Source organism: Nicotiana tabacum, chromosome 16 (genome assembly GCF_000715075.1).
Source record: "Nicotiana tabacum cultivar K326 chromosome 16, ASM71507v2, whole genome shotgun sequence".
In the NCBI taxonomy this organism is placed as follows: Eukaryota; Viridiplantae; Streptophyta; class Magnoliopsida; order Solanales; family Solanaceae; genus Nicotiana; species Nicotiana tabacum.
In genome coordinates, this window is record NC_134095.1 from 110,045,262 (window position 1) to 110,057,736 (window position 12,475).

Below are 12,475 nucleotides of genomic sequence, written 5' to 3' on the forward strand. Positions count from 1 at the left end.
GGGTAAGGAAATCATGTGAAATTATTTAAACCAGGTAAAACATATATAATCAGTATATATCAGCTCCTCAAGCAGTTCAGTTCATTTATTCGTTCTTATCCTCAGTTGTCAATTCATATACTTCTCACGATAATCGAATCAAAATATATACGTATATATACCGCTGCGGCGTGCAGCCTGATCCGCATATCGCTGTGGCGTACAACCCGATCCATAATAATAATAGTCGATTGCGCTCACTGGGGGTGTGCAGACTCCGGAGGGGCTCCTTCAGCCCAAGCGCTTTATAATTGCTGCGGCGTGCAGCCCGATCCATATAAGTAATTGCTGCGGCGTGCAGCCCGATCCATATAAGTAATTGCTGCGGCGTGCAACCCGATCCATATCATATAAAATATCCTCACTAGTGGGTCCTCGACCCCTCTCAGTCATTTAAAATCACAGCCTCTCGGGCATAATGTGCAGTCGGGATCTCAGCCCTCATATCTCTTTCTATTTATGTTTAACATTTCAAAAATCTGGTTCATATCATTCTTAAGCAGTTGGAAACATGACTGAGGATATAAATTCTTTAACAAAGTAAGTGAGGAAAACCAGTCAAAAATCCCCTAAGGGTTCTACAGGTCGGCACAAGGCCCCAAGCATGGCAACAAGCCCAATTCACAACAATAAAGTATATGTCTCAATCAAAAATGTAGTAAAGTATCATTCGGGATGGACCAAGTCCCAATCCCCATAGCATTGAACCTCACGCTCGTCACATCGCATGTATCTCAACTTAGTATAGCACTACGCTGTGCAAATCCAGGGTTTCAAACCCTCAGGACATCATTTAAATTCATTACTCACCTCGAACTGGCTAATTCTCTAGCTCACGACGCCTTTGCCCCTTGAATTGGCCTCCACGCGCGTCGAATCTATCCAAAATCAGAACGAATACATCCCAATATGCTAAGGGAACAAAGCCCAAGCGAAAACATTCGAAAAATATAAAAAAAATCTCGAAATTAGCAAAAACCCGAGCCCCGGGCCCACGTCTCGGAATCGGGTAAAATTTACATTTTCAGAATCCTCGTACCCTCACGAGTCTAACCATACAAAAATTATCTAATTCAGATACCATTTGGTCCTTCAAATCATCATTTTACGTTTTTGAAAGGCTCCACAATTTTCTTCCCAAATTCCATCTCAAATCACGAATTAAATGATGAATTCGGTGATAGATTCATGTACTCTAACCAAATCTGAGTTAGAAACACTTACCCCGACCAATTTCTTGAAAACCTTCGAAAAATCGCCAAAATCCGAGCTCTCTAGGTCAAAATATCAAATAAAACTCAAACCCTCGTATTTATAGAGTACTCCTCGGATTCCGACACCGCTGAACGCACAAAAATGACCGTGGTCCGCGCAAAATCAGCGGGGTCCGCGCAGAAACGTCCGCGGCCGCGCAGGCCTTGCTTTGCAGGGACAGAATTTAGTATTTTGGCCATAACTTTTTCTACATATATCCAAATTGTGATATCTTTACCTTTCTGGAAGCTAGACACGATGAGCTACAACGTTCGTTTTTGAATCACCTCAAAATTCTTTGTGAATCAAAAGATATGAGCTTCCGAAGTATGACCAGCAACCTGCAGTCTTGAGTGACCGCGGCCGCGGCCACTTTGACGCGGTTAGCGCTAGGCCAACGCGCCCAGCGCGAAAAAGAGAGCGGTTCGCGCCACAACTGCTGCCCCCTCTATTTTCTAAGTTCCGGGGTGTCCGTACTCGCTCAAAACTCAACCGAAACACACCCGAGGCCCCCGGGACCTCAACCAAAAGCACCAACGCATCCTAAACATTATTCAACCTCGTTCCAATCATCAAAATACCTCGACTAACACCAAAAATCATCAAATCACATCGACTTCAAGCCTATGAATCTCAAGAACTTCCAAATTCCATTTTTTGATCAAAAATCAAACCAAACCACGTTCGAATAAACTCAAATTTTGTAGACAAGTCCAAAATGACATAACGAAGCTACAGAAACTCTTGGAATTCCATTCCGACCCTCGGATCAAAATCTCACCTATCAACCAGAATTCGCCAAAATACTAACTTCGCCAATTCAAGCCTAATTCTACACCGTACCTCCAAAACCACTTCCGATCACTCTTCTAAGTCATAAATCACCTCCCAAAGCTAACCGAATCATCAGAACTCACATCCGAACCCTCTAACCCACAAGATAACATCCGGTTGACTTTTCCAACTTAAGCCTTCTTAAAAGAGACTAAGTGTCTTATTTCTTATTAAAACCAATCTGATTTAACTCTAACACACCGAATACCGATAACGAAACATGAAAAAGCATAAAATGGGGGAAATGGGGCGGTAACTCACGTGATCACGGGTCGGGTCGTCACACTAAAAAGCACTGAAACTTTTAAAAACGACTGAGTTTTCTTTCAAATTCAAAGTACTGAAAATTTATTGAATTTTTTCTTGGTTTTTGGGTTCTAATTCCCTTTGATAAGTCAGAATTTCCAAAAGCTCAATAAAATAGTGAATCTGGGTTCAAATGTTTGGAGTTAGGTCAAGAGTTTGAGGCTGGTCTGCTGATTTAGTTGCTGTTTGGTTTTGCTGAAGTTACTGTTGTTGCTTCCTCTTTAGCTGAATTACTGCTATTGTTTCTTCTTAAGCTCTAAGCTTATTTCCTTTGTTATTTTGCTATAATCAGGTACATATTCATGGACTCTACTGAATGTGAAGTTAGCTTGAAGTATGAAAGGGAAAAATAGAATTTAAAGCATAGCATCAGTTCATCTGTTTATGATTCAGTTGTATTTAACATTGTGTTTTATTGCTTGATTCACTATATCTTCTAGCTAATTTATGGTTTTGATAGTTGAACTCTTATCATTGTGTTTAGCTTTGGGACTGTTAAAATTACTGCAGTAGAAAGTTCAGTCGAGTTACATGTGTTTTAGATCTGCTTTAGTTTTGCTGAAATCAGTGTTTGTTTTTGGTGTTGATTTCTGATTGAACTTGCTAAAATGACAAGCATAGGCTAGGGATAAAAACATTCAATTGGAGTCTATACTAGTAAGAGTAGTCTACTATTTGAAGTCATGTAGCACTCTATTTCATGAAGTGGTTAGCTGATTTGTTTCCAGAATAATAGTCAGTATACAGTCATTTTAGACAAAGAAAATGTGCTAGGTTATTACCTTAAGGGTCGAGCCCTACAATGAATTACGCCTGGTTTGTTTGTGAGCCTGTTTAAGTTGGGTTTAATGTTTAAGTTCAGAATTGCTTACATGATAGTCTCATGAGGTTGATTAGCTATTGTATGTGTTGAAGAGGCGTTTAATTAAAGTGTGAATCTCATACAATTGTCTATGAGTCATTTGGGGGATTAATTTAAATATGACTACTAAACAGTTGTGTATTGTTGAAAGCCATGTTGGGCTCATGTTGATACCCTTGATGTTCAGATGCTTTTTGTGAGCCATGGAGACTCGATCTCGAGTCCTGCACTCCCCATCTCTTAGTTCTCGAAAGATTTGGGTCATTCTTTGGGCCTAGACCTTGAGGCCACCTGAAATGGGAGTTATAAGCCTCGTTATGCTTGGTCCTGCCTCTCTAATTGTTCATTTAACTGCTGTCGATGGCCCAAGCCATTTTCAAAGAATCAACCTGTTTTCTCTTTAAAGCAAATCCTTTTTTTTGTTAGTTTGAACATTAGTTTAGAATAAAATTCCAATTCTCTTCGTGTTTAATTAATTAGATTCTGTTAATTAAGTGAGGTGTGCCATAATAAATAATACCAATAGTTTATGGCCCTCATGATTAAAAATAATAAATTATTTAAACAATTAGATTTGGGGCGTGCCATATTAAGTAATATATAATTTATGGCTCTCAAAAGATTATATCAAACATCCTTTAAATTTTGAACTCGAGGTGCGCCATGTCGAATAAAATCCCAAAACTCATGGCCCTCACTTAAATAATTGTAACTCTTTAGAAATCGAGGTGTGCCATTAGTTGAATTATCAATGGCCCTCGCAAACATGAAAGTGTGTAGTTGCTTTAGGAACGCTATTTAAATTAATTTCCTTAAACTCAGGTGTGCATTTCATGTGACCCAACTCCAATTCTCAATAATGTTAAATAAAATGTGTCGTGGATCGCGGGTGCATTTCATGTGGTGTATTTTAAATAACGTTGAATCTTCCTAAAAATAATTAAAAGCGGTTCAATAAGGTTAAAATGTACCATAGGCTAAAACATGTATTAAAATTAGATAATAGGCCAATTATAATAGTTTAAGCGACCGTGCTAGAACCACGGAATCCGGAAATGCCTAACACCTTCTCTCGGGTTAACAAAATTCCTTATTCAGAATTTTTGGTTCGCAGACTTCAAAAGGGAAAGTCGAATTTTCCTCAATTTGAGATTTAAAATAAATCGGTGACTTGGGACATCAATTAAAATATTCCAAGTGGTGACTCTAATATCAAATAAATAATCCTATTTCGAATAATGTCACTTAAAGTGGAAAAACTCCCTTACATATCCCTCAGGGTGTAAAAAGGAGGTGTCACAGCTCTGGCGACTCTGCTGGGGATCAGAACCAAGAACTTTTGTTTCAAGGTTCAAGAATTCGAGCTTAGAATAACTGTTATACTTGGCTTTATTTTTATCTGATTTTTATGTTTGAGCCTAATGTGCTAAATGCCACTTTTTACCTCTTTGATATTGTTTGGACTGTATATAAATTGCTACGAAACCCTCCTCTATCTCTGAGTCTTCTAAATAATCTGGGAAGTGTGCACTTCGTGTGACTTCTTTTCTGTTAGAGTCATTATCCCAATTTTAGAACGAGGTTCGGACAAGTTGCAAAGCCGGTGAAGCTTTTGTATTCCCGATTCACTGCCCCCCCTCGGCTCGAGCTGTCCACTCGGGTATGCCAGGACTAGAACAATACACCTAGGTTTTAAACGTAGTATAACAAAGTCTGATGCCGGATCCCTAGTAGGAAAGTTTGTTTGCATCAAGTGCATTTGACTTTGGAGACTCAACACAACACAGGGGTTGGGTCTGTTTAGGACAGGTGTACCCGAAATGAAAAGACCATCCTGATGCATTCTACTTGCTACTTGTGCATTTATTTGCTTCGGATTTGCATGTTGACTGGCTTATGAATAATAGGAGAAAAGTTGGGGAAAAGAGAAAGCAATATGAGGGATGAGAGAGATAACTACCTGTTTTTGAAAAAAAACTGATGTCCAAAAGCTACCGAAACTCTGCCGAAATTTTGAAAAAAAAAAGAAAATTTTGTTTTTTTAGTATTATTTTTATTATGTCAAATCTATCTGACTACGTCAGTTTGATTCTCACCGGATGTAGGATATGTAGGCAACCCCCATCGGATCCAACTTCATTTTTGCAAAATAACGCAAAAAGAACAAAAAATTTATTGTTTTGTCATAAATAAGTAAGGTGATGCCATTCTTGTCTAAAATAGCCAAATATTCCCAAAAGGACACCAAAAGGCTATTTTATAAGAACAGCCACCTAGGATCTCTTTTTCAAATTTTTGGCAAGTTAGCAAACACAGCCTTAAAATCTTCTTTCCCGGAGTGCTGAAAGGCAGTATTTGCAAAGCCGGGTTTTTATTTTTGAAATAACAATATTTTGCAAAAATGGTGATAACTTTTTCTTGAGTCAAAATGAATCGTGATATTTTTAATTGAATCACCCTAATAAATGTGCAGGATGAGCACAAATGAAAATGAACCCTCCGCAGTTCTTAAGAAAATCCCATTACAGCTCCATATGTGGTGGAACAACTTAGGAAAGTTCAGCAGAGGGACTGTGGTAAAAGTTTTAGGCGATCTCACTGGACTTCTGAAAATCAAACCGAGATTGGATGTGATTGAGGCCTTGATACCTTTCTAGGACTCCACTCATAATGTGTTTCACTTTTCTGATTTTGAGCTCATCCCCACACTAGAGGAAATAGCGGACTATACAGGTCTTAGTGGGAATCTCAGAAGTCGGTACCCGGTGGCGCCAAGAACAGTGTCTCCTCACAAGTTTCTAGATCTGTTGAACATCAGTCAGGAGGTTCAGGATGAGAATTTATCCGAAGGGTTTTGCACTTTCCATTTCTTGTACCAGTGCTATGGCAATCCCCATAGTTTTGAGGCACCAGATACTGGTCTGACCCATGTAGGAAACAAATATAAATGGGAGGCACGGAGGGGTTTGGCCTTTATAGTAGCATTCTTGGGTGTCATAATCTGTCCAAGAAAAGATGGCAACATAGAATTGGGTCTCATGGGAATGGTTGATGTCATGATTAAGAATCCAAATCACCCTTGTTCCAATGATCTTAGTTGAGATTTACCAAGCCATAACTATATGCTAAGAAGCGGGAAAATCCTTCCAGGCTTGTAACCTGCTACTATAATTGTGGATACAAGAACATCTTTGTCACCGTGTCGGGTATATGAACTACGACATGAATGGTCTGAATTGCATCGAAAAGTATGAAAACCGAGTGACGGGTGTTGAATTTTAAGAAGGTATAGAGGCTTGGTTTGCGCACTTGAGTTCTTTAACTTCGAACAAAATTGAGTGGACTTTCAGATGGATCCCGGTCACCGAAGTCATATACATGTTAGCCGAGGTGTGCTATCTTCTCCTAATGGGTCTCCGGAGCGTCCAACCATACGCTCCTCATAGGGTATTGCGCTAACTGGGCAGGTTTCAAACTATTCCCCATGATGAATATCTGAGCCGACAAGTCATAGAGTTGGGTCCAAAGGTTGTATTCCTAGAAGGAAGAGTTCGTCAAGTTTGGAATGAGTGCAGATTTTTAGAACCTGAGACTCTGGTGCGGGATTTATCTAAAGGTGAGGTAGACCCTACTTAAATGAATTGGTTCAGTAAAAGATTTCAATTCCCTCGAGAGCCCGAAAGGCCTGCTAAAAGACCTCACGTTCAGCAATTCACTGACAACTCGCGGGAGCAATGGGACTGGTTGACAAAATAAGCAAGCTATAGGGCCAAGATAAGTAAATTAAAGGGACAAATCAGGGACCTCAAATTTGACAATACTGTCCAAGCTGCTGCCGATGAAGGGGAAAAGAAGAAGCTGGTTCAGGAAAACAAATCTCTCAAAGCTCAGATCCAGAAAATAAGAATAACTGCTAGGAACCAGTAAAGAAGCCGAGCAGATGAAAGGCTTATAAGTGGTCTCAAAAAGAAAGTAATCGAGTGTCAAGATGACTTAGAAAAATCTGAGGCTAGTCTAGCAAGAGTTCGAGCACAACTAGCAAAGAATGCAGAAGGGCAGGCAGAATTTGTGCGACAGATGAAAAGAAAGTATGAGGGAAGAATCACAGATTTGAAGAGAAAGCTAACTACCCTTGAAAATGAGGTGGCCAAACAGGATAGGAACTTTAAAGCCGAAAGGGAACATTGCTATGCCTTGATGTCCCAGATGGAGGAAGATATGCAACAGTTCTAGAATAGAAACCACCATGACACCCAAGTGTTAGAAGCTCGGAATCAGCAAATCGGGTGTTTGCTCCAATAAAAGGGTATTATCCGGAAGAGGGTTAGAGCAATTGCCGACTACATCATCATGAAATGCCACGAATGTGAGGAAATGACTCGAACCACTTTCTTGACATTCGTCCGCCAAATAATGAGTGATCTAGAGCGTCTTCAAGGGGATCTTGCACATAGGCCCGTGGGAAGAGCGAATGATGTCCCACAGGCCCCAGGAGTCGAAGCCCTTATGTACTCTTGATTTTTTCATTTATTGAGTTTATATTTCAGTTTCTATTTGTAGCTTTTAAAATTCCAAGAAATGAGTATGTTGGAGTCGTTTGTAACAGAAAAGTTAAGGAGTTTTATTAATGAAAATCGAAAATTCCCAAAACAAAATTTCCTTATTTTCGTACTTATTTCTTGAACTACGTAATGATCTGATTCATGCAGCGTCGTGATATGTAGGCAATCCTCATCGGATCCGGTCATGATTTTTGTAAATAACTCAAATAAGAGAGGTATGTGGAAGGAAAAAAATTGAAAGAAAAACCAAAAAGAAAGAAAAAAAGGGCCAAAGAAAAACAAAAAAAAACGAAAAAAGCAAGGAAAGAAAAGAAAGGAAAATGGGAATGAGAGGAGACGCATCAAAGAGCCAAAGTGGAAAGAAAAGAAAATTGGAGAAATAAGCAAAGCCAGGATGAAACATGCAACCGTGGCGAAACATGTAGAAACACATTTAACTGTATAGGTGCATCACACCCCAATGTGCGATTACCTACGTGTTAATTGCTTCAAACTGACTGGTTTGTTGTTTACTATTCAGTACAGGTTATGTATTAAGTTGATTAGTTTTGTGGTAGTCTGGCTTTACATCCGTACTTCAAGAGGTCAAAAGAGAGTTTTGAAATGTCTTCGGAAAGTCATCTACCAACGGTTCCTATTCCGGAGGATAGCCCGATCTCGGCCATCCCAACTTTTGAGTCAGCAACTGTTGAAGAAAATAGAATTATGCGCTTCCGCATGATGGAAATGTGGGACGCCTGTGCCAATGGTAGAGAACCACCAAGTGCGATACCTGGATTCCCTGAGCTATTTCCCAGGGCAAGTGGGACTTCCAACATCCCCATAAGTTATCCAAATACCCCACTGGGATATCCTACCATCTCAGACTTTGTTGGGACACCTTCTAAGGCTCTCCCCCAGGTGTCAATGTCAGGTGCGGCCTCAAACATATTCACTGCGCTTGCCTTGTTCAACTACGGCACAACCCACTCCACCCAGGCCTAGTTTTGATCCATCATCTTTCACCTTTCAAGCACCATCTTTCCCAATGGAACTAACCCAGTTCACTACTAATTCTTACCCTCAGCCACCCTGGTATGAGTTTACCATAAGGCAGGAGAAAACCACAAAAAACCATGAATAAAAGGAGATTACCAAAAAGATGAGGAGCATGGAGCAGAGTCTAAAAAATATACAGGGTTTTAGCGGGAAAAAGAGTGTGTCCTACATTGACCTGTGTATATTCCCACACGTGCACTTACCCTTGGGTTTCAAAACCCTAAAATTTGAAAAGTATGATGGGCATGAGGATCCCATAGCCCACCTCAAGAGGTACTATAACCAATTGCGAGGAGCAGGTGGAAAAGAGGAGCTTCTCATGGCTTACTTTGGACAGAGCCTGGTCGGCATCGCTTCTGAATGGTATATGGATCAGGATATATCTCAGTGGCATATTTGGGACGACCTAGCTCGGGATTTTGTCAAGTAGTTTCAATAAAACATCGACATAGCCCCTGACAGAAATTCATTGTCAAATTTAAAGAAGAAGTCCTCGAAAAGCTTCTAAGAGTATGCTTTCAAATGGCGCGAACAAGCGGCCAGAGTCAAACCTCCAATGGACAAAACAGAGTTGGTTAGTGTTTTTCCTCAAGCCCAAGAGGCTCTTTATTATCAGAACATGATGTTTGCAATGGGGAAACCGTTTGCCGAGGCCATCAAAATTGGTGAAATGGTCGAGAATTGCTTAAACACAGGGTGGATCTTGAGTCAGTCTGCTATAAGGGCTACCTCCCAAGCAATTCAAGGTGAGTATAGAGGTGTAGCAAACTGAAATAAGAAGGAAGAAGCGGCAATGGCAACTTCAAGTGTAAGAAAACCACGTTCACCCAGACCTTATTTCCCTGAAAAAACCCCACAACATTACTATCCCCATCAGGATGTGGCCTATGTTATGGTTCCTTAGCCATACGTAGTGATGAATTCCCAAACCTACGTTAGGCCACAACAACAATTCAATCAAAACCGAGCTCCATTTCCCCGAAATCAACCTCCTCACAAAGTTCAGTATAATCCATGACCTCCACAGAACAACTTCCCCTACAATGCCCATGCCCGGGAACTACCTAAGATGGCAAACTTCACACCCATTGGTGAGTCATATTCTAGCCTTTTCCCCAAACTTGTCCAGATGGGTTTGTTGCAGCCTGTACTCCAAACCAGGCAGAACCTAGTGTCACCCTCTTACAGAGCTGGTACTCGATGTGCTTACCACTCAGGGGAGGAAGGGCATGATATAGATGACTATTGGACCCTGAAAAGGGTTGTGGAAAACCTCATAGAACAAAAGCGAATAGTGCTAAAGGATGAAGACGTTCCTAATATATCCAACAATCCATTACTGGCTCACAATAACGGGCCAGTTATTGGAATGAATTGTGAAGATATAGAGTTTGACCTAGCTCTAAAAGCCATAATCCGATGTGGAAAAGAAGCCAATGGCTGATGTAAAATAAGACAAGAGGGAGAAGAAAAGTAAACCCACCCCTTAGAATATAGAAAAGAAAGAGGAAACCAAAGCTGGGGCAACACCCTCAAAAGATATCATTCTCTATGTTCCGCGGGGACCCGGGAAAGGATAAGCAACATTGATCCCTCCAAGAAGGTTTGAGATAAATAAATGATCTAACATGTATGTGCCTAAAGGGACCTACATGGTGCGGGGGCCAGTAATTTCACCAAGGCTGAATGAGCCTGTGGTTATTGGCCGCGTGCCGTAGAAGCCCATGACAGATCCCACTGTCGTTCCATGGAATTACAACAAGGTAGTAGTAACCTACAGAGGTAAAGATATCTCGGGAGAAGTTAAGGAAAATAACCGAATTGAGAAATACCTCAATCTGGAGGAAGTGAATAATGACACGAAGAAGCGTTTCCCACTCAAGAAGCCAGTGGGTGCTGAATAAGTAGAAGAGTTCTACCAGAAAATGAAAATGGCGGACTACGAGATAATCGATCAACTCCGGAAGTCTCCTGCTAAGGTCTCTTTGTTGTCTCTGCTAATGAATTCAACTGAATATCAAAAAGTGTTGAGCAAAACTCTCAATGAAGCATACATACCCATTGAAACCACTGTGGAATAGTTGGAGAGGATGGCGGAGAGGTTTTTTGCAGTCAATCAAATCTCTTTCAGCAAGAATGTTTTGCCCCCAAAGGGGGCTGCCCACAACAAAGCCCTTCATCTGACAGTTAAATGCGATGGATATTATGTGAAAAGGGTCATGCTGGATGGTGGTTCTGGAGTAGATATTTGCCCTCTCTCAACTCTGCAACGAATGGACATCGGTACTGAGAGAATCAGGCCCAACAACGTCTGTGTGCGTGCCTTTGATGGCATCAAGAGAGATACCATAGTCGAGATTGATTTGATTCTGACCATTGGTCTGGTGGATTTTGAGGTGACCTTGCAAGTCTTGGACATGGATACTTCCTATAATTTCCTCTTAGGAAGACCTTGGATTCTCGCAGTAGGGGTTGTACCTTCTACTCTCCACCAGATGCTGAAATTCAAACATGAAGATCAGGAAATTGTAGTTCACGGAGAAGATAAGCAATCGATTTACCAGGACCGGTCAGTCCCATGTCTTGAGGCTAGGCAAGGAAGTGAACGCATAGTCTATCAAGCTTTTGAGGTTGTAGTCGCAGACCAATGTGAAGAAGGAAACCCTTGTCCTCAACTATTTCTCTCAAATGCATCAATTATGGTTGCCAAAGAGATGATCAAGCATGGTTACAAAACCGGGAAGGGGCTCGGGACGTCATTGCAAGGAATCACCAAATGTATCACTCTAGTTGCTAGCGAGAAGTTCTTTGGGGTAGGTTTCCAACCCACGCCAGCTGATAAAAAATGTGCAGATAAACGAAAGAACAATGGTTGGATCTTGCCTCGGCCGGTTCTGCATCTTTATAGAACATTCGTCAGGACTAAGTACATTGAGGAAGAGGAAGATGAGGCTTTCACGGAAGAAATTGAAGAAATTTGTGGGGCTATGAGGCAGATGCTGTGTGAAACCCACATGGTCCAACCAGGGGAAGGCTCGAGCACCACTGAAGTGCTATACATGGGACTGAATGCCAAGCATCAAAATTGGAAGGCTACTTCGTTCCCAATCAGGCGGGAATACCTGTAATCCAGTCTTGCCACTTTTTCTACATCACGAGTTATTTCAGGGTGTAACTTGGATGTTTTCTTTAGTTTCATGTCTTTAATTTCCAATTTAAACCCTTTTAAATTCAATGAAATGAAATCAATATTTCATCGTTCATCTCTCTTTACTCTTTCTGATTTTTGTTATTTTTTCTCTCTTATTTTTTCTCTCAGTTCTAATAATGCGGCTTTAAATAACATGACATGCTTTTGGACTTCATGCCCAGATCCAAACACGCTGTCTAATTGCGAAATAATGAACCAAGAACTGGAATGTGATGAAGAGGAGGCTTTTAGGGAAATAAATCGAGAATTGGAACTATTTGATAATAAACCTAATCCGAAATTAAATGATACCGAGCTAGCTAATTTGGGTAGTTTTGAAGAAGTCAATGAAACTAAGATAAGCATTCACACAGATGAAAAAACACGGGA